The sequence below is a fragment of the Sus scrofa genome, chromosome X (assembly GCF_000003025.6).
Source record: "Sus scrofa isolate TJ Tabasco breed Duroc chromosome X, Sscrofa11.1, whole genome shotgun sequence".
In the NCBI taxonomy this organism is placed as follows: Eukaryota; Metazoa; Chordata; class Mammalia; order Artiodactyla; family Suidae; genus Sus; species Sus scrofa.
This window is the reverse complement of record NC_010461.5, coordinates 45741978-45765157: the sequence shown is the minus strand read 5'-3', so window position 1 is coordinate 45765157 and position 23180 is coordinate 45741978. Positions and strand designations below refer to the sequence as shown.

The window sequence follows — 23180 nt, the reverse complement described above, 5'->3', positions numbered from 1 at the left end:
CTTCTGGGCAGTCAGCAGCGTTGAACAACTCGGAGAAAAAGCACCGTGACAGTCCCCGCCCCCCGTACCCGCACGCAAGCCCGCAAAAGGGCGGAGACGCAAACGCAGACGTACACCTCTCACCCCGCCCTCCAACTCTGTGATCACCGTGCCAGTCCCAGACAGGCTGCCAATCGGAACCGAGCCGACCACTAGGAAGGGTGGGAGTAGCGGACTTACGGAGCGGTTTGGACCCCGGAAGAGCAATCTCTCCGTGGCCAATCACCGCCCAGAATACTTTCTGACCCTGTCTCCCATTCCCGGGAGCCAATCTCTAGCCCCGTTGCGATCCCCAGTTGGCTGTGACCATATGGAAACGAAGGGGTGGATTTGGAGTCGATACAAAGATGGTTGAATCCTGAGACTCGCTGTCCACTCGTGCTCGAATGCCACAGGAAGAGAGCGCGGAAGGAATGGGGTTGTACCCAGCGGCGCCATGCTTGCCTCTCCGGGAAATGCGGTTGATGCCCTACGCGGCGAAAGGGTACCCTCGTGTTGTCACATAATGGATTATTCCAGAACGGATTATTCCATTATTCAGAATGGATTATCCCTCCTACCCCCAGTGGTACCTCCCTGAGTGGGATGGTCTCACCTCCGCCCCTCAGTGGTACTTCCCACGACGGATGTTTCATCTCGCGCGCCCCTTGGTGGTGGGATAGGGGAAGAGCAGATGCAGACGTTCGTGTACCATTGCGCGTTAGTCCCCAAAGGCAGGGAGGGCCGAGATAGGACGAAAACCCCACAACTCAGTGGTGTCTTGGACTTGGGGAGAAGGCTTCCTAAACGGAAAACTTCCTGCTTTTAGTGGCACCATTAAAGAGGGAGCTTTACAAGGGGTTTTCTCTGTGCCGGGCATTGGGCTTGCTTGTGCCTCCCCGGGTAATACTGACTAGGTCTGGTGGGGGAAGCCAGCCAGTTCCTCAACAGGCAGGACTGGGCTCCGAGATCCTGGTGCAGGGCAGGCCGTTGTTCTTGAATGTGATTACAAGTGAAAAGGACAGCAGGACCGTCTGTACTGTTAGGAAAATGGCCATCTCCCAGGGGTCGCAAGGACAGTGAGTACGTGAGATAAAGTCCATGGGCTTTGTCATGTACCCTGTTGGAATCCTGGGCCCGTCTAGCTATGCCTCGCAGAACAGCTAGGTGTGGAATACAACTCGGAGAAAAAAGGACAACCTGAAAAGTCACCGCGGCCACACACGCATGCACGCACAAGCACACAGAGCTCTCAAAATTCTAACTCTGCGACCAGTACCAGAGAGACGGCCAATGGGAATGTGGCACGTGGGACTTCAGGCCCCGCTTTGGGACCCCGAGACCTATTTTTGGCCTCTCGTCGTGGCCAATCAATAACCCAAAACGAATCTTGACCCCGCATCCCGGAGCCAATCTCCTGCTCCGACGCTGACCCCAGTAGGATGTGACCATTTAGAAACGAGGGGGTGAGGTTAGAGCAGATACAAAGAAGGCTGCAGCATGGGACTCAGTGTCCGCTCCGGCTCAAATGCTGTAGGAGAACAGAGTGGAGCAAAGAAAGTTGGACCCAGTGGCACCATGCGTGCCTCTCCCGGGAACTGTGGCTGATGCCCTAGGTGGTTTAAGGGGACCCTCAGTGTTGGAACATAACGCATTATTCCATAATGGAGCCGCCTCCCTAACGGTACCCTCCTGAGTGGATGGCCTTACCTCCGCCCCTCAGTGGTACATCCCAGGACAGAACTGTTTCATCTCGCGCGCCCCATGGTGGTGGCATCGCAGAAGAGCCCATTCAGACGCCCTTGGACCATTCCAGGCTGATCCACAGAGGGAGGGAGGATACAGCTAGGATGAAAACCTCACAATTCGCTGGAGTGGTGGACTCGGCAAGAAGTCTTCCTAAACAGATACTTACCTCCCTGAAGTGGCACCACTATAACAGGGAGCTTTAACAAGCGTTTTCTCTGTGCTGGGCATCGGGCTTGTTTATGCCTCACTGGGTCATACAGAACAGGCCTACTGGTGGAAGCCAGCCAAAGTCCCTCAGGGGCAGGAGGGAGAAAGGTCCCGACTGGGCTCCGAAGTCCTGATGAGGGGGCAGGCCTCTGTCCTTGACTGTGAGTACTGGGGGAAAAGGACAACGGGACCTTTGCTTGTTAGGTAAAGTCCATCTCGCAGGGGTTGCTATGCCCCTGAGTATGTGAGATAAAGTCCACAGGATTTGTCACTATCCTGTTACCTCTGAACATGTTCCCTGGCAGAATTCTAGGCCTGTCTAGCTCTACTTCTCTGAACAACTTTGAATCTCTCTATTCATTCCTTCCCTCCAAGGATGCATCAAACTGAATTATCGGTGTCAGGAGAGAAAAAAAAAAAAAACCTCTCATGGAGCTTACATTCTTTTGAAATCATACAGCCCCCAAAGGTATGTGATTTGTCAGGTGTTGGTAACTGCTGTGATTAAAATTAAATCAGAATTGTCAAATAGAGAGGAGGGGGCCTATCTAGAAAGAGCAGTCAGGGAAGGTCTTTCTAAGATTGTGACATTTGAGCGGAAACCTAGAGGAGAGGAACATCTGAAAGAGATGCATGCCCCCCCCCTCCCCCGAGTTCGGTACGGGTCAGTGGAAAAGTTCCGGGGTGTAACTCAGTCTGTCATGTGTGAGAAGGTGAGGAGGCTGATTTGGCTGGCTCAGCATGATGGAGGGAGGGGTAGGAGATCTGGTGAAGGGGTAATGAGGGCCAGGTCCTGTAGAGCCTTCTGGGCCATGGTGAGGACTTTGTCTTGAGCCTCCAGAGGCCTTTTAGCAGAGAATTCCCGTGTGTCTCTCTGAGGCCAGAGGCCCAAGTCGCCCCCTTGAGGAGGTGGAGCTCTTGGTTTACCCCAAAGAAGAGCCCCCTCCCCAGCCTCTCTGGGGAAGCTGAACATGCTTCCTGGAAGATTATGGAGACTCAAGGGGAATCCCCCCAACTGCTCCCCATGAATATCCATGTCCAAAGATGATATGCTCATGTGGGGAAAAGCAAGGGCCCTCATGGTGTGAGCGAGGTCACACCCTGTCCTGTACAAAAGCACAGGAGGGAAACGAATAGAGATTGGAACAGAGAGTAGAAGAAGAATAAATATAATCAATGAAACCGAATGTTGTTTCTTTGAAAAGAGCAGTACGAATTCATAAAATTGCACCCAGAGAGACACAGAAAATGATAAATCCTGCCTCATAGCACAGGGTCTATATCTAGTCACTTGTGATGGAACATGATGGAGGATAATTTGGGAAAAGAATACACACACACACACACACACACACACACACACTTCTGGGTCAGTTTGCTGTACAGCAGAAATTGACAGAACAGTATAAATCATTACAATAGAAAAAATAAAAATCTTAAAGAATGATAAAAAGACACAACAATATGAGGAATGACACAGATATAAATGTAAAATGATCTAACAAAATGGGGACACATATTGTGTTCATAGGTTGATAAATGCAATATAATTGGGATGTCAACAGTCCCCAAAAAGATCCATCAATGTCATACAATTCCAATGTAAAATGCCAGCAGGATTTTTTGGTACATATAGACTGATTACAAACTTTCTGTGGTAAGGCAAAGGCAAATGAACGAGAATAGCCAAATTAATTTTCGAAAAGTAAACTGGAGGACTAACACCAACTTTAACATTTACCATGCAGCTTCAGCCAACATATGTTAACGTAAGTGTCCAAGTAAGGATGAATGGGTAAAGAAAACGTGGTGACATACACAATGGGGTATTATTCAGCCATAAAAAGTAGAGTCCTGCCTTTTGCAACAACATGGATGGACGTTGAAGGCTAAGTGAAAGAGGTCAGAGAGAGAAAGGCAAATGCATGTTCTCTCTTACATCTGGAATCTGAACAAAGTCTAAGTCACAGAAATAGAGTTTAGAATGGTGCTTGCCAGGGGCTGGGGGAAATGGTGGTCAAAGGGTACAAACTTCTAGCTATAAGATGAATAAGTTATGGGGATCTAACGTAGAGCATGGTGACGATACTTAATATTGTATTATGTACTGAAAATTAAGTGGCGCAGTGGGTTAAGGACCCAGTGTTTTCACTGCCATGGCTCGGGTGGCTGCTGTGGAGTGGGGTCGAGCCCTGGACCAGGAACTTCCTCATCCTTCAGAGCAGCCAAAAACAAAACAACACACACACACACACACACACACACACACACACACACACACACACACAGAGAGAGAGAGAGAGAGAGAGAAATAAAAGGAAAAGAGAGAAGAACTGAAATGTTATCACCAAAAAATTCTTAAAAACATAATGATGTGAGTGGATACAGTGCTAACTAACCGTATTGTGGTAATCATTTTGCCATATATGTGTATCAAATCATGATATTGAGCACCTGAAACTTTCATGGTTTGAGTCGGTAATACCTCAATAAACCTGGAAGAATGAAAGAGTCTCTGGTTTTTCAAGTGGGGTTGCCTTTGCCTTCAAGCTGTATTCTCTGTCCCCTTGACACATCCTCCTCATTCCTTGAACTTTTCCTTACTGCTGACATGACAAGTGAAGCCAGCCTCATTTATACTCTCCCTCCTCGGCCTGGGAACCCAGCATTTAGTGGAGAATGGAATTTGGAAGCTAGGATCTGGGACGGGGTGTACTTATTGCCATTGGGATCTTGCTGCTTCCACATCTACATGTAAGTATCTGTCTACATGTGCACACTTATCTACTGAAAACCAGGCCTTCTCATGGAGAACTTCCAATTCCAGCAGAACACCTCAGAATGTGTTCTGCTTTACTTCTTTTCCATATCAGAAATTCCCTTTTCCAGAAGGGGCAGACGTGGCGCCCACTATCCTCAAACATTTGCTGAGGTGATGAATTCCCAACGTAAACAAGCCATCCCTCCTCCACTGAGGTCCTCCTCACATGCTGCACTGACCCATCCCTTGCCCTTGACCTCCTCACCCCAACTCAAGCTTGAATCCCTGAGCCAGTTAGCCTGCACCCTCGCCCAAACCCAGGGGTATTCTCCTTACTGCCTTGCGCTCTGACTCTGCAAGTTGAATGTCCCTACACGCCTACACTTGTCTTGTCCTCAAGCACCAAGTGGCTTTAGGACTGAACTGCTCAGGCCCAAGAGAGAGGGAAGGAAAGAAATGGCAGAGACGGGGAAAAGGTGAGTATATCCTCATATGATCAGTTAAACAAGGTGAACTGGGCCAAATCCAAGCAATATGATGAAGCCAGTGGGTTTTTTCTCACTGTCTTCCAGCTTCTCCTTCCTGCCCCTCTCCTTTGCCCCAGTCCCTTTCTCATTCCTAAAGCCCTGCCCCCCATCAAGAGTAGAAACGTTATGAGGAGCAGGACTCCCGTATTATAAGTGATGTTGGCTGTTTGGCTGACATTCAGTGTGGATGGTGTCCTCCCTGTGGCTCTACCACTCAAGCCCTCTGTCTCTCATGACGGACTAGAAGGTTTCACCCCTCTTCGGTAATGTCAAGCATAAGCAGGGAGAAGGTGCAAGACACATCTTGGAGCCCCGGGTCCTTCATCTGTGAAACGGGGAGGACCACAAGCTGTGGGACAAAGAGCCAGAGCAGCACCAGACACCAGTTCAATGAGTGCTCGGAGCCAAAGCCAGGGCATCACAGGACTCCTTCTTGAGACCCAGAAGCACCTCAAGTAGATGTCCCCGCCAGGACTGCTGCATCTGCTCCTTCTTCCGCCTGGAATGCTCTTCCTTCAGGTAATCCCATGGCCTTCTCCCTCGCTTTCTCCAGCTGTCTGCGCGATCGTCACCTTTCAGATAGACCTGCCTTTGCCTTTGTTACCCCGAGGAAAACAGAAACATCCTCACCCCATGCCCCTTCCCCGATCCAGCCTTTTCTGTCTACATTGCACCTGCCACCTTTGATGTGCTCTAATGTGTTTACCGAGCACCTCTATGAAAGGAGAGGCTCTGTCAGTTCTGTCCTGTCCGAAACTCCTAGAACAGTACTCAGAAAACACTTGCTGAGCCATGGCTGGGAATCAGCCCTTTACACTGTTACAGTACACTGTTACACAGGTACTGCCCATGATGGCCATTGGCCCCATTTAATTCATTATGATACATAGTGCAACTCCAGAAGAGAAGTGACTTGCTCAAGACACACAACCAGCACGTGGGGTTCGCGGCTTTGGAATCCTATCTACCAGGTTCCAAACCCCTCCGTTCCTGGACAGAGACTTTAAGGCCAAAACGGTAAGAGACGTTACTCCTGACACCCAAACCCCAAACAGCTGAGATCCTCTACGCCTTTGGACAAAGCCTTCCCAAAGCAGCTCAGAGACTTCATAAGTTGGTAGTCAGAATCGCAAATAGCTCAGACACCTCACAGTCCGGGGTGCACACGCCTACAGAGCAGTCTAAAACCCAGTGACTCCAAAGCTCAGAAAGTGCATACCCAAATATACAAGGCAGACAAAGCCTAAGGCTCTTTGAACCATGGCTCCCAAAATCCAGTTAGATAAACTATTCCGTTCACCAAAAACTCCCCAAAGCGCTCAAAGACATCACATGGACCCAACTAGCATCTATGATGTCAGGCGTAGCGATACATAGCTTCGAACTGCATGACACACGTTACTTCCCAGGGAGAGACACCAAACAAACTCAGAGACCTCTCTCTGGACTTTACGTGAATCTGTGCGATTGACCATGGGGAACCACAAGCTCCAGAATGTGGGCTCGACAAGACTGAAAGAGCTCACGTGAAGACAGCACCGTCACTCCGCACAGCCAGCGACTGAGCCTAACCGCGCTACTGACCGGGGCAGCTACGATACCCCTTCCGGACAGTCAGTAGCACAGACCCGCTCGGAGAAAATGTAGTGTGAAAAATACCCGCACGCGCAAGCGCACGGAAATGCACGCACGCACGCATGCGCAAGCGCAAAGACGCATACGTTCACCTCTCACGCTGCGCTTCAACTCTGCGACCTCGGGGCCCCCCCAAACAGACGGCCAATCGGAACTGGGCAGACGACTACGGAGGGTGGGAGTAGAGGACTTCCGTCGCTGGTTGGGACAACGGAAGAGCAATCTCGCCCTGACCAATCATCACTCATAATCCTTTCCGACCCCTCCCACCGCCTCCGGGAGCCAATCCCTTGCCCCGTTGCCGTCAGCCCCAGCTAGAGGTGACCATATAGAAACGAAGGGGTGAACTTGGAGTAGGTAGAAAGAAGGCTGCATCCTGGTATTCAGTGTGTACTCGTGCTCGAATGCTCCGGGAAGACGGAGAGGATACAATGGGGATGGACCCAGCGGCTCCATGAGAGCCTCCTCCGGGAACTGTGGTTAACGCCCTCCGCAGTGTACGTGAACCCTCAGTATTGGAACACGATGGATTATTCCAGAACGACCGCCTCCTACCCTCTAATGGTACCTTCCGAGTGAATGGTCTTACCTCCGGCCCTGTCAGTGGTACGTCCCATGACAGATGTTCCATCTCGCGCGCCCCTTGGTGGTGTCATCGGGGAACAGCCGATGCAGATGTTAGTGGACTATTCCAGGGTGGTCCCCAAAGGGAGGGAGGGCAAAGTTAGGATTAAAACCTCACAATTCGCTGGAGTCTTGGACCCGGCAAAAAGTCTTGCTAAACAGAAATGTACTTCTTTGTAGTGGCACCAAGCGTTTTCTCTGTGCTGGGCATTGGGCTTGCTTGCGCCTCCCTGGGTAATATAGAATAGGTGTAGTGCGGCAAGCCAGCCAGGGTTCCTCAAGGGGCAGGGGGGAGAAAGGTCCCGACGGGTCTCTGATGTCCTGGTGAGGGGCAGGCCTCTGTCCTTGACTGTGAGTACTAGGGGAAAAAGAGAGCAGGACCTTTGGTTCTGTTAGGAAAAAGGCCCTCTTGGAGTTCCCGTCGTGGCGCAGTGGTTAACGAGTCCGACTAGGAACCATGAGGTTGTGGGTTTGATCCCTGGCCTTGCTCAGTGGGTTAAGGATTCGGCGTTGCCCTGAGCTGTGATGTAGGTTGCAGACGTGGCTCGGATCCTGCGTTGCTGTGGCTCTGGCGTAGGCCGGTGGCTACAGCTCCGATTGGACCCTTGGCCTGGGAACCTCCATATGCCTCGGGAGCGGACCTAGCAAAGACAGAAAGACAAAAAAAAAAAAAAAAAAAAAAAAGGCCATCTCCCAGTGGTCTCTCTGTCCCTGAGGACGTGAGATAAAGTTCACAGGATTTGTCACCATCCTGTTACCTCTGAACATGTTCCCTGGCAGAATTCTTGGCTTGTCTAGCTATGCCTCCCTCGAGAACTTTGCATCTGTTTATTCATTCCTTACCTCATTCATTCCTTCTCTCTAAAGTATATGTCAAGCACAATTATGGGTGTTGGGAAAGAGAAGAAAAACAACCCTTGCTCTCATGGAGGGTCTATTCTATTCAGCCCCAAAGGTATGTGATTTGTCAGGTGTTGGTAACTGCTGTGATTAAAATTAAATCAGAATCGTCAAATAGAGAGGAGGGGGCCTATCTAGAAAGAGCAGTCAGGGAAGGTCTTTCTAAGATTGTGACATTTGAGCGGAAACCTAGAGGAGAGGAACATCTGAAAGAGATGCATGCCCCCCCCCTCCCCCGAGTTCGGTACGGGTCAGTGGAAAAGTTCCGGGGTGTAACTCAGTCTGTCATGTGTGAGAAGGTGAGGAGGCTGATTTGGCTGGCTCAGCATGATGGAGGGAGGGGTAGGAGATCTGGTGAAGGGGTAATGAGGGCCAGGTCCTGTAGAGCCTTCTGGGCCATGGTGAGGACTTTGTCTTGAGCCTCCAGAGGCCTTTTTAGCAGAGAATTCCCGTGTGTCTCTCTGAGGCCAGAGGCCCAAGTCGCCCCCTTGAGGAGGTGGAGCTCTTGGTTTACCCCAAAGAAGAGCCCCCTCCCCAGCCTCTCTGGGGAAGCTGAACATGCTCTCCTGGAAGATTATGGAGACTCAAGGGGAATCCCCCCAACTGCTCCCCATGAATATCCATGTCCAAAGATGATATGCTCATGTGGGGAAAAGCAAGGGCCCTCATGGTGTGAGCGAGGTCACACCCTGTCCTGTACAAAAGCACAGGAGGGACAATGTAACAGGCACAGAGAAGACAGAAGGAAAGGTAAAGCATTAGAGAGACAGGGACGTAGAAACTATTTCTGGGAACACAGTGTCCCCACTTAATTACCACCCTCGCGTGGGCCTGCAGCTCTGTCACTGGATGTGGTGTCTGCTCTGCAGGGGATGAGAAGCCCCTCCCGAGGGACTGTCTCTAGGGAATGACTCAGCTGCCTGTGTCCTGGCCTCAGTCACATTACCTTGACACACATCAGGGCCCTCTGCCCCTCAGGACAAAGACATGTTCCCGTTATAGGCAGGTTCATGATGTACGCAAGTTTCCCCACCTCCCTTCTAGCTCTTGACTGGCCTCCTGTTGATCTCAGTGCCAAGAAGGGCTTGAGGGGGAAAGAAGAGTGAAGGATCTCTACATTTTTGGTGGGTCCTTGGGTGCAGTGATGAATCGGATGTATTTCCCAACCTGCTTGGAGGCTCACCTGTACTTTCACTACCCCCTCCACAGGGAAGGTGAGAGTTCCATTCCATACATCAGGAGTCAAGCAGGGTGTTTGATCCAGAGACACAGAAACATATCCTGACGGTGAGTCGGTCCCAGGGTCCTTGTTGTCTCAGGCCAAACCTCCCCCTCCCCATACTCCCACAGCCTGGCCTGGGCTGTGCTGAGCCTTTCCTGCCTCCTCCCAGGAGCCCAAGTTTGCATCCATTTCCTCCTGTCCTCTTGAGCTGAGAACTCCCATCCACCCTGGCCTCAGGCTCCCCATCTGCTAACGGTGACCTCCTTGTTGGGGGTTGGGCAGAGTAACTGCGTGAATATGTGTACATAGGTTTTGTCCCAGGCCCCCTAGCAAGGGTAGGAGTGATGCCACAATATATTGTCCTTATCCTTATCATTACCGTGGTCTCCTGTGAGGTGTACATGACTGAGGACGTGCCCTCCCTGAGGATGGGGACCCTAAGCTTTCATTTCCATGGTCCCAGGGCAGGCATGGGAGACTCACAGCAAACGTGAGATCTCACGCCTTCTTCTAGGACCTGTGAGAGTGAGGCCCATCCTGCCTTCCTCTCCAGAACATTCTGGATTCAGATACGTGAACAGCTCAGAGAACCAACCCTCTGGGAAAAAGACACCCCCCTCCTAAACAGTTCAGAGACCTCATGCCCTGGTACAGAGTCCCACAAAGAGTGCAGACATCTCACATCCTAGACACCACCCACAAACAGCTCAAATACATTACACCTGTCTGCACAGTCCCCAAGCAGCTCAGACAGTTTTGACTGTGGATGCAGAAAAATTAGGATCCCTCAGACAAGGAGAGGCATTCACCCCCCACGGGTTCTGCAAGGGTTAAGGTGTAAAACCCCTGCAGTTGCTGACCAACAGTGCACTCCGAAGGAATTCCGGGTGAAAAACAGGATGAGGCCCTCTGTGCTCTGGACAAGCAGGCCCTTATTTAGTTATGTGCATATCTCAGGAAGAAGTTCAGTGACCCAAGATTCTTCCATCCACAGAAAAGCGTGAACCTCCTTAACCTTAGCTATCTGATTTTTGTGGTTAACAGGAATCTTTTTACCAATACGCATGCTTGACTGCTAGCATTTTCTAGCCCCAGATCATCTCGGTTTCTCCGCTACCTCTCCAGAGCTAACCGAGGAGCTGTCTCCCAGGCTGTAGTCCTCCGGATGACCCCGAGTAAAACTTAAGCCCACAACTCTCAAGTTGTGTGTTTTGCTTTAAGTGCACACCACTCCAGGCAACAGGTCCCCTTCAGCTTAGAGGCCTCACACACCTCCCCCCAGAGCCTAGAGGCTGCACTCTGGGACACAGAGCCACACATCTCCAGTTCTGGGCTGCTGTGTGGGCAGTGACAGTGAGTCTTTGTTCCAACAGGCCAGGGGAGACACCTGGGGAGTTCCCATACCCCCAGTGTCGTCAGTCTTCCCAATGCCCAGCGCAGAGTAGGCAAACACTGGATGTGTGTTGAATGACTGTGTTTTGAGTCAGAAATTCGTCTTAGTCATATATAGTAAACATGCAATCACAGAGCTGTGTGTCGAAGGAAGGTAGCAGCGATCATTAAAAAGCTCTATATATCCATTAATAAGCAGTGATCATTGGATGAGAAGTGATCAGCGATGGTTTCATATTATATCATGGAGAACACTCTGTCCATCAAAAAGGATGAGGGGACTAGTGTGTACCAATCAGAGGCATCTTTTTCCCGCATGTTGTGGGATGTAGGGAAGCAAATGGGGATGTTCATAGTGGGGCCTAGTGTGTGTGTGTGTGTGTGTGTGTGTTTGTGTGTGCGTGTTTGTTCTTGTTGTTGAAATACAGAGTAATGTGTTTGAAAGAAACCAGGAAATGCCCATAACTAACCCCAGCTGCAAGCACAGGAAACAGAGAGTATGAAGGAATGTCATGACCTGTGTATTCCATGTACTGATATACTAATGGAATCTTTCACGGCAACCCCATACTCACCTATCATTGAATAACTCTTTATAAAGCAAAGTCACAGAGCATTTGAGTGAGGGCATCTGCATGGTGTCCAGGACAGGGTTCTCAAACTCACATGCCCCAGAGCCAGGCAGTTAATGCGCACAGGAGAACCCAGCTCTGGGGAAGGTGAGGAAGAGCAGCACACGGTAAATATTCCCTACCAATCAGCCTCCGGAGTGGGTACTAAAGAAAAGATGGGGCTGGTGCAGACTCCAGAACCTCACAACAACCTTCTCATCATCATGAATAGTAGTAATTGTCAGAATAGCAACATCTACCCTGACAGGACCTCAGAAGTTTCCCCCAACCTCTTCATCTCAGTATGGGCGCACGTGCACACACACATACATCTGCCTCATGAGAAAGATAATGGATCCTCTTCACACAGCATTCAGGAACTAGTTAAGACTTACTTAGGAACTGGTTCTGCCCTGGATAAATTAACGAGTTTGGGTTTATCTTCCCACTGTAAATAACTAAAAATTGGAAGTGATGGCTTTCAAACCATGCAGGATGTCGATTTCTAAGAGAAGGGGGGGAAATGAGGTGGGCACTGCAGTTTCCCCCAGCTTACTTCCTGGAATGAGTTTCCAGGCATCATTGCAGGGAGAAGAGACCTGAACAGAGGCCAGCATTTCTTCCAGAGTTGAGGAAATAGAGTTCAGCATTCAGGGAAGGCAAGGTAGGTATGATGGAGAGGTGAGGGCTGCAGAGAGAAGAGAGAGAGTTCTCCAGAGCTTAGCAGTTGGTCCCCTAGAAGTGTCATGCTGTATTCTCCACTTTGCTTTTTTTTTGGGGGGACCACACCCTGGGCATGTGGAATTTCCCGGGTGCCACAGCAGCCATCCAGCCACTGCAGTGTTAATGCCAGATCTTTAATCCCCTGCACCACAAGAGAACTCCCCCTGCTGAATTCTGATCTGTTCATTTGTGTGAAGAAGCTACCCAAGGCTAGGGTAAAAACCTCCACAAAAGAGTGGGTGGAAGAACCCCAGAGCTCACAGAGTGATGGAAATATTTTCTATTCTCACCTGCCAGAAGGGAGAAAATTCTCAGAATATGTGTGTATCTTGTAGGTTATTCAGCAAGATACTACCTCAGTTGTGGGTTAAATTAGCCCTAGATTAGTGACTGTTCTTGTCCCATCTAACAATGCCTCAAAGAAAACCTGAAAGAATAAAACCATTTCCAAGTATTTAAAAAGTATCACAGGATAGATCTTAACTTAAAGGAATTATTACTATTTTTATTTCTACTCTTATAAAATCCAGAACCCGGCAATGTAAAATTCTCAATATCTGGCATCCAAGAAAACTTGTATTAAAATAGCTATAGCAATTTTTGATATAGAAAAAATTGACTCAATTATCAACAGCAATTCTCTGATAGAAACAGAGAAGAAAAAAAGACATATTTCATAAAGAGGGACAAAATTAAAACAGACAACAGAATTCTCATCATAATCTATGCCTCTCAAAATTCTCTAATTAGTGTGTCAATGCTTTTTAAAAATTGAACATGAATTGAAAAATGTTTAAGCCAATAATTAAACAAACTAAAAATCTGAGAAAAGTCATTGCCAGAAGATTTGCCCTACAAAGTCTGTTAAGAAGTTCTTTAGGGAGTTCCCGTAGTGGCGCAGTGGTTAACGAATCCGACTAGGAACCGTGAGGTTGCGGGTTCCGTCCCTGCCCTTGCTCAGTGGGTTGACGATCCGGTGTTGCCGTGAGCTGTGGTGTAGGTCGCAGACGCGGCTCGGATCCCGCGTTGCTGTGGCTCTGGCGTAGGCCCGTGGCTACAGCTCCGATTTGACCCCTAGCCTGGGAACCTCCATATGCCGCGGGAGCGGCCCAAGAAATAGCAAAAAGCCAAAAAGCCAAAAAAAAAAAAAAAAAGAAGTTCTTTAGGGAGAAGGAAAGTGATCTCAGAAGGAAATTTGGATCTATGTAATAAGTGAGCAATGCTGGAAAGGTAAGTTTGTCTATAAATATACCTTTAAAATATTTAATTTCTTTAAATAAAAATTGTCTAAAGCAAAAACAGTAGCAGTATATTGTGGTATTTGTTACATTTGTAGATATAAAATGTAAGAGAACAATAGCACAAAAGATGGCAGGAAGGAAAGGGAAATATACAATCATAATGTTCTTATATATGAAGTAGTATAATATTAAGTGAAGCCATAATATAAGAAGTTAAAAATGTATATTATGAACTCTAGAGCCACCACTACCAAGACTTTTAAAATCGATGTACAACTAGTAAGCCAACAGTGGAGATAAAATGGAATAATAAAAAACACTCAACTAATCCAAAAGGAAGGAAAGAAATGGAAAATTGGTTATTAAAAAACAGACGTGATAAATAGGAATGCATAGCCAAATGGTAGATTTCAGATTAAACTGCTGGAGTTACCACTGTGTTTTAGGGGATTATGAGCCCAACTAGTATCCATGAGGATGTGGGTTTGATCTCTGGCCTCACTCAGTGGGTTAAGGATCTGGCATTGCTTTGGCTTTTGTGTAGACTGGCAGCTGCAGCTCTAATTTGACTTCTAGCCTGGGAACTTTCATATGTCTCAGCTGTGGCCCTAAAAAGCAAATAAATAAATAAATGAATAAATAAATAAAACTGTTTACATACTAAGCATACTTTGCTTACACATGTCAATTAAAAGACCTAGTTTGTTAGATCACATTATACATGGAAAACAAAAACCCCTTCTTAAATATAAATAAATTAATAATTTAAAATTAAATGAATGGAAAAAGTTTTACTGCCAAATCCTGAATCAAATGGAAGGTGGAGAGGCCAAATTAATATTATCTAAAATATACTTCAGAATGAGGATTTTTACCAAGGATAAATAGGGATAGTACATAATGATGGAGAATTCCATTTATTGAGAAGATATAAAATCATGACTATGCATGCAGTTTCAAAATACAGGAGCCAAAAGCTGGTAGGATGGAAGGAAGAAACAGACAAATCCACAGTTGTGTTGGAGACTTTAACCTTTCTCACTCAGTAATTAATACAAGTGAGAAAAAAAATCAGAAAATTTATAGAAGACTTGAATAACACTATCAACTAACTTAACATAATAGATATTTATAGAAAAACAGCAGCAGAATATATGTTCTTCTAAAGTGCACATGAAATGTTCGCCAAAATTGGTCATTAAAAAAACTCTGAGTTCAAAAGGAATGAAATCTCACAAAGTATATTATATGACTACAGAAGAATTAAATAGAAAATAGCTGTGGAAAGATAACTGGAAAATCACAAACTATTTATAAATTAAACAGCACTTCAAATGAATGCAAGGATCAAAGAAATTGATATTACAACAATTTAAAATTTATGAGGTAATGCTAAAAATTCATAGTGGGAAATTTATAGCATTAAATGCTTGTATTAGAAAAGGAAAAAGGCCAATGATTATTCAAAAATCAATTATCTTCTACCTTAAGAAACTAGTAAAATAAAATCAATTTAACCCCAAAAAGGGGGGTGGGGGGATGTGCCTGGGCTGTGGGGTGGAAATCATGTGAAATCAGATTGTTATGATCATTATACAACTACAGATGTGATAAATTCATTTGAGTAATAAAAAAAAATGGAAAAAAAACCCCAAAGAAAGAGAAGACAAAAATAACAAACATCTTGGCAGAAATCAATTAAATGGAAACCTGAAAATCAGTACCAAAAAAAATCAATGAAACCAATGATTGATAACTTTGAATAGATCAATAAAATAACAAACCTTTAGCCAGATTGATAAAACAAAAGAGAGAAAGAAGGGGTGTTGACACAAATTACCAATTTTAGTGATGCCATAAGGGACATCTGTACAGAGTTTTCAGATATTAAATGCACAATAAGGGAAGATTATAAAAATATTATTCATAATTTCTTGAGAGTATATCTTATGTTAGGTATTCTTACTACACACACACACACACACACACACACACACAACCTAACAAAAAATAAAAATTAAGGGACATAAATTTTGGGAGGTGTTGGATATGTCCATTACCTTGATTTTGATGATGGTATCATACATCCAAACTCATGAAGTTGTACACATTAAATATATACAGTTTGTTGTATATCAATTATACCTTGATAAAGCTGTTTAAAAAAGGACAGCAGAAAAAAAATCCAAAAAATTTGACACTTAAGTAAAATGAGAACATTCCTTGAAAAATGCTGCCTAGCAAAGGCCACTCAGAAAGAAATAAAGATGAATAACCGTATATCTATTAAAGAATTTATATTCCTTTACCCAATTTTATGAGTCCATTGTTACCCTGACACCAAAACCAGACAAAGACAACACAAGAAAAGAAAATCATAGACCAATATTTTAATAAATATAGACATATTAATCCTCAGCAGAATGCTAGCAAGCTAAATTATATAGCATGAGCAAGTGAGATTTATTCCAGGAAGGCAAAGTTGATTTAACATTAAGAATTTATTATGTTAATATACCATATCAATAGAATAAAGGACAAAAACCACATGATCATCTCAGCTGAATAAAAAGCATTGGACAAAATTCAGCATTCTTTAATGATAAAAACTCAATTAAACTAGAAATAGAAGGAAACATCTTCAACTTAATATAAGTCGTCTACAAACCTCCACAGCTAACACTGTACTTAATGATAAAAGACAGAAATACTTTCCCCTAAAGTCATGCAATGATGTCATCTCCTACCACTTCTATTCCACATTGTTCTGGAGGTTCTGGCCGGGGCAATTCAGCAAGAGAAAGAAATAAAATGAATCTAGACTGGAAAGGAAGTAAAACTTTTCTATTTGCAGATGACATAATACTGTGTATAGAGAATCCTAAAGAACCCACAGAAAAGCTATTAGATCTAATACAGGAGTTCAACAAGGTTACAGAATACAAAATCATACACAGAAGTAAATTATATTTCTATAAACTTGTCATGAATAATTCAAAAGTGAAATTAAGAAAATAGTTCCACTTACAATAGCATCAAAAGGATAATATCAGGAATAAATTTAACAACTGATATACAAGACTTGTACACTGAAAAGTATAAAACATCACTGAATGAAATTAAAGATCTAAATAAGTGGAATGGTATCTCTGTTCATGGATAGGAGGAAGACTAACTATTAAGTTAAGATGACAAAAATCTCCCCTATGGAACTACAGATTCAATGCAATCCCTAACAAAATTTGAACTGCTCTTTCCCCCCAGTAATTAACAAGATGATCCTAGATTTGTAATATATAAAAGGGTACTGGAATAGCAAAAACACTCTTGGAAAAGAACAAAGCTGAAGTAATTATACTTCCCAATTTCAAAACCTACTAAAAAGCTACTTTATTTATTTATTTTTTCCCTGTCATTTTTTCTTAATGAATTTTATTACATTTATAGGTGTACAGCAATCATCACAAACAAATTTTAAGGCATTTCCATCCCAAACCCTCAGTGCATCCCCCCTCCCCTCAACCTGTCTCATTGGGAAACCATAAGATTTTCAAAGTCTGTGAGTCAGTATCTGTTCTGCAAAGAAGTTCATTGTGTCCTTTTCTTAGATTCCACATGTAAGTGATAGCATTTGATGTTGGTTTCTCATTGTTTGACTGACTTCACTTAGCATGATAATTTCTAGGTCCATGTTGCTGCAAATGCCATTATTTCTTTCCTTTTAATGGCCGAGTAATATTCCATTGTGTATATGTACTACACCTTCTTTATCCACTCCTCTGTTGATGGACATTTAGGTTGTTTCCATGTCTTGGCTATTGCAAATAGTGCTGCAATGAACATTGGAGTACATGTATCTTTTTGAGCCATGGTTTTCTCTGGATAGATGCCAGGAGTGGGATTGCTGGACTAAAAAGCTACTTTAGGAGTTCCCATTGTGGCACAGCAGAAATGAATCTGACTAGGAACCATGAGGTTACGGGTTTGATCCCTGGCCTTGCTCAGTGGGTTAAGGATCTGATGTTGCCATGAGCTGTGGTGTAGGTCACAGACATGGCTTGGATCTGGCGTTGCTGTGGCTCTGGCGTAGGCCGGCAGCTGTAGCTCTGATTAGACCCCTATCCTGGGAACATCCACATGCCACAAGTGCAGCCCTAAAAAAAGACAAAAGACGAATCAATCAATCAATCAATCAATAAATAAAATAAAAAGCTACTTTAATCAAGACAGTATGGTACTGACATAGGATAATACACAGACAATGGAATAGAATGGAGAATCCAGGAAAAAACCCATATCCCTATGGTCACTTGATTACTGTCAGGGGTGCCAAGGTCATCCAATGCAAAGGATAATGTTTCAACAAATGGTCTTGGGACAACTGAATGTTCACATGCAAAAGAATGAATTTAGACCTATACCTCACACTATATATAGCAGTTAGCTTAAAATTGATCAAAAACTGAAATGTAAGAGCTAAAACTACAAAACACTCAGAAGAAAACATAGAGGACTGGAGCTCATCTTCTCTCAACTGCTGAACAACCTTCAACCAAATAGGCTGAAAACTATCAAAAAAGATATCCTACTCCAGAAGACAAAGAGGAGGCCACATCAAGACCATAAGTGGGGCAATTATGTAATATAAGAAACCCCATCCCCACAGGGTGGATTGCCCACAGACTGTAAAGTAACTATCACAGAGATGCACCTATGGAAGTCAGAGTTCTGAGCCCCACATTAGGTTCCCATGCCTGGGGACCTGGCATTGGAAGAAAGAGCCCTCAGAGAATTTGGTGTTGAAGGCCAGCAGGTCTTGTACACAAGAACTCCACAGGACTGGGGGAAATGAAGAACCTATTCATGACAGGTGCACACACACTTTCATGTGCACTGGGTCCATGGGCAAAACAGAGATTCCATAGGATTCTTGGGCAGATCTAACTGCAGTTCTTTGAGGATTTCCTGGGAAAAAAGCGGGTTAATGGGTCTCATTGTGGGGGAAGGACATTGGAAGCAAAGTTCTCAGGAATAACCATCAGTGTGTGTTCTTCTAGAGGTGGCCACTTTGGAAAAATCTGGCCCCACCCATCAGGGCTGAGAAACCCCAGGCCAAACAATAATCTGGGTGGGATCACAGCCCCACACATTATCAAACAGACTGCTTAAAGAACTCCCCTTCCAGGCAGACAGCCACTCCTTATCTCACCCAGAGACAAAGCCCCACCCACCAGATGGAAAAGAATCAGCTGCACCTACTGGTGGGCAGGCACTAGTCTCTCCCATTAGGAAGCCTACAGCAAGCCCCCATACCAGATTCAGCCACAAGGCGGTGGACATCAGAGTCAAGATAGGCTAAATTCTATTGTCTGCAAAAAGGGAACAATACCAAAAATCTATACAAAATGAAAAGGCAGAGAATTATGACTCAGATAAGGGAGCAGGAAAAAACCCCAGAAAAACAGCTAAGTGACTGGAGATTACCAACCTCCATGAAAAAGATTTTAGACTGATGATAGTGAAGGCAATTCAAGTCTTGGAAATAAACTGGAGGCAAAGATTAATAAGTTACAAGAAACATCGAGCAAAGAAGTACAAGATTTAAGGATTAAGCAAGTAGAGATGTAAAATACAATAACTGAAATAAAAACTTCATTAGAAGCAACCAACAGCAGAATACAGGAGGCAGAAGAATGAATAAGTGAGGTGGAGGACAGACTGGTGGAAATCACTGATGTGGAACAGAAAAGAGAAAAAAGATTTATTTATTTATTTATTTCCACTGTACAGCATGGGGACCAAGTTACACATTCACACATACATACATTTTCCTCCCATCGTTGTATTGCGATTTAAGTATCTAGACATAGTTCTCAATGCTACACAGCAGGATCTCATTGTAAATCCATTCCAAAGGCAATAGATTGCATCCATTAACCCCAAGCTCCCGATCCCTCCCACTTCCTCCCTCTCCCCCCAGGCAGCCACAAGTCTATTCTCCAAGTCCGTGAGTTTCTTTTCTGTGGAACTGTTCTTTTGTGCTGTATATTAGATTCCAGTTATAACTGATATCATAAGGTATTTGTGTTTCTCTTTCTGACTTATTTCACTCAGTATGAGAGTCTCTAGTTCCATCCTTGTTGCTGCAAATGGCATGATGTCGTTCTTTTTTATGGCTGAGTAGTATTCCATTGTGTATATATACCGCATCTTCCTAATCCAATCATCTGTTGATGGACATTTGGGTTGATTCCATGTCTTGGCTATTGTGAATAGTGCTGCAGTAACCATGTGGGTGCATGTGTCTTTTTCAAGGAAAGTTTTGTCTGGATATATGCCCAAGAGTGGGATGGCTGGGTCATATGGTATAGTTTTGTAAGATACCCCCCATACTCTTCTCCATAGTGGTTGTACCAGCTTACATTCCCACCACCAGTGCAGGAGGGTTCCCTTTTCTCCACACACCCTCTAGCATTTGTTATTTGTGGACTTATTAATGATGGCCATTCTGAGTGGTGTGAGGTGGTATCTCGTGGTAGTTTTGATTTGCATTTCTCTAATAATCAGGGATGTTGAGCATTTTTTCATGTGCTTGTTGGCCATCTGTATATCTTCCTTGAAGAAATGTCTATTCAGGTCTTTTGCCCATTTTTCCATTGGGTGGTTGGCTTTTTTGCTGTTGAGTTGCAGAAGTTGCTTGTATATTCTAGAGATTAGGCCCTTGTCCATTGCATCGTTTGAAACTATTTTCTCCCATTCTGTAAGCTGTCTTTTTGTTTTCTTTTTGGTTTCCTTTGCTGTGCAAAAGCTTGTCAGTTTGATTAGGTCCCACTGGTTTATTGTTGCTCTTATTTCTATTGCCTTGGGAGAATGACCTGATAAAATATTCATGAGGTTGATGTCAGAGAATGTTTTGCCTATGTTCTCTTCCAGGAGTTTGGTGGCTTCTGGTCTTATATATCAGTCTTTCAGCCATTTTGAGTTTATTTTGGTGCATGGTGTGGGGTGTGCTCTAGTTTCATTGATTTGCATGCAGCTGTCCAGGTTTCCCAACAATTCTTGCTGAAAAGACTGTCTTTTTCCTGTTTTATGCTCTTGCCTCCTTTGTCAAAGATCAATTTACCATAGGTGTCTGGGTTTATTTCCGCGTTTTCTATTCTGTTCCATTAGTCTGTCTGTCTGTTTTGGTACCAGCACCACCCTGTCTTGATGACTGTGCCTATGTAATAGTGCCTGAAGTCTGGGAGAGGTATGCCTCCTGCTTGGTTTTTGTTCCTCAGGATTGCTTTGGCAATTCTGGGTGTTTTGAGGTTCCATATAAAATTTTGGATTGTTTTAGTTCTGTGCAAATGGTCATGGGTAATTTTATAGGGATTGCATTTAATCTGTAGATTGCTTTGGGTAGTATGGCCATTTTTACAGTATTATTTTTTCCAACCAAGGAGCATGGAATCTCTTTCCATTTCTTTACAGCTTCTTTAATTTCCTTGATTAATATTTTATAGTTCTTGGCATATAAGTCTTTCACCTCCTTCATCAAGTGTATACCCATGTATTTGATTTTTTGGGTGCAATTTTAAAAGATATTGTGTTTTTGTATTCCTTTTCTAATATTTCATTGTTAGTACACAGAAATGCGACTGATTTCTGAATGTTAATCTTATACCCTGCTACTCTGCTGAATTTGTTGATCAGTTCAAGTAGTTTTTGGGTTGAGTCCTTAGGGTTTTCTATATGTTGTATCATGTCATCTACATACGGTGACAGTTTCTTTAAAATATACAAGCAACTTCTGCAACTCAACAGCAAAAAAGCCAACCACCCAATGGAAAAATGGGCAAAAGACCTGAATAGACATTTCTTCAAGGAAGATATACAGATGGCCAACAAGCACATGAAAAAATGCTCAACATCCCTGATTATTAGAGAAATGCAAATCAAAACTACCACGAGATACCACCTCACACCACTCAGAATGGCCATCATTAATAAGTCCACAAATAACAAATGCTAGAGGGTGTGTGGAGAAAAGGGAACCCTCCTGCACTGGTGGTGGGAATGTAAGCTGGTACAACCACTATGGAGAAGAGTATGGGGGGTATCTTACAAAACTATACCATATGACCCAGCCATCCCACTCTTGGGCATATATCCAGACAAAACTTTCCTTGAAAAAGACACATGCACCCACATGGTTACTGCAGCACTATTCACAATAGCCAAGACATGGAATCAACCCAAATGTCCATCAACAGATGATTGGATTAGGAAGATGCGGTATATATACACAATGGAATACTACTCAGCCATAAAAAAGAACGACATCATGCCATTTGCAGCAACAAGGATGGAACTAGAGACTCTCATACTGAGTGAAATAAGTCAGAAAGAGAAACACAAATACCTTATGATATCAGTTATAACTGGAATCTAATATACAGCACAAAAGAACAGTTCCACAGAAAAGAAACTCACGGACTTGGAGAATAGACTTGTGGCTGCCTGGGGGGAGAGGGAGGAAGTGGGAGGGATCGGGAGCTTGGGGTTAATGGATGCAATCTATTGCCTTTGGAATGGATTTACAATGAGATCCTGCTGTGTGGCACTGGGAACTCTGTCTAGTCACATATGATGGAACACGTAATGTGAGAAAAATGAATGTATACATGTATGTGTAACTGGGACACCATGTGGTACAGTAAAAAAAGGTTAAACAATAAAATAAAACAAAAGAAAATAAAATATGCAAACACACACACACACACAAAATACCTAGAAGCATATGACAACAAAAATACAGCAATTGAAAACCTATGGGGTCCAGTAAAAGCAGTTCTAAGAGGAAAGTTTATAGCAATACAGGCCTACCTCAGGAAACAAGAAAAACCTCAAATAAAATACCTAACTTTATACCTAAAGCAACTAGAGAGAGAAGAACAGACAAGACCCAAACTTAGCAGAAGGAAAGAAATCATAAAGATCAGAGCAGAAATACATGAAGTAGAATGAAGAAAACAGAGTTCCTGCTGTGGCTCAGTGGTTAATGAACCCGACCAGTATGCATGAGGACATGGGTTCTATCCCTGGTCTTGCTTAGTGGGTTAAGGATCTGGCATTGCCGTGAGCTGTGGTGTAGATCACAGACTTGGTTTGGATCCCATGCTGCTGTGGCTGTCCAATTCAATCCCTAGCTTGGGCACTTTCATGTGCTGTGGGTATGGCCCTAAAAAGACAAAAAACAAACAAACAAAAAAACAAACAGAAAACCCCCCAAAAAAACAAAACAAAAAAAAATGAAGAAAACCATAGAAAAGATGAATGTAACTAAAAGCTGCTTTTTCAACAAATTAAACAAATTTGATAAACCCTTAGCCAGACTCATCAAGGAAAAAAGAGAGAGGACTTAAATCAATAATATTAGAAATGAAAAAGGAGAAGTTACAACAGACATCACAGAAATACAAAGGATTTTAAGAGACTACTACCAACAACTATATACCAATAAAATGGACAGCCTCGAAGAAATGGACAAATTCTTAGATAAGTACAATCTTCCAAGACTAAATCAAG

The 23180-nt window shown here is 44.2% G+C and overlaps 1 long non-coding RNA gene across 1 annotated transcript in view; it reads left to right on the top strand.

Annotated features, from left to right (window-relative positions):
- Positions 7186-23180, top strand: part of LOC102166571 — a 70577-nt gene continuing 54582 nt past the window's right edge. The window contains exons 1-2 of the long non-coding RNA XR_309215.3: positions 7186-7503; positions 9631-9708. This is a non-coding gene — a long non-coding RNA (uncharacterized LOC102166571). The remainder of the gene's footprint in view (positions 7504-9630; positions 9709-23180) is intronic.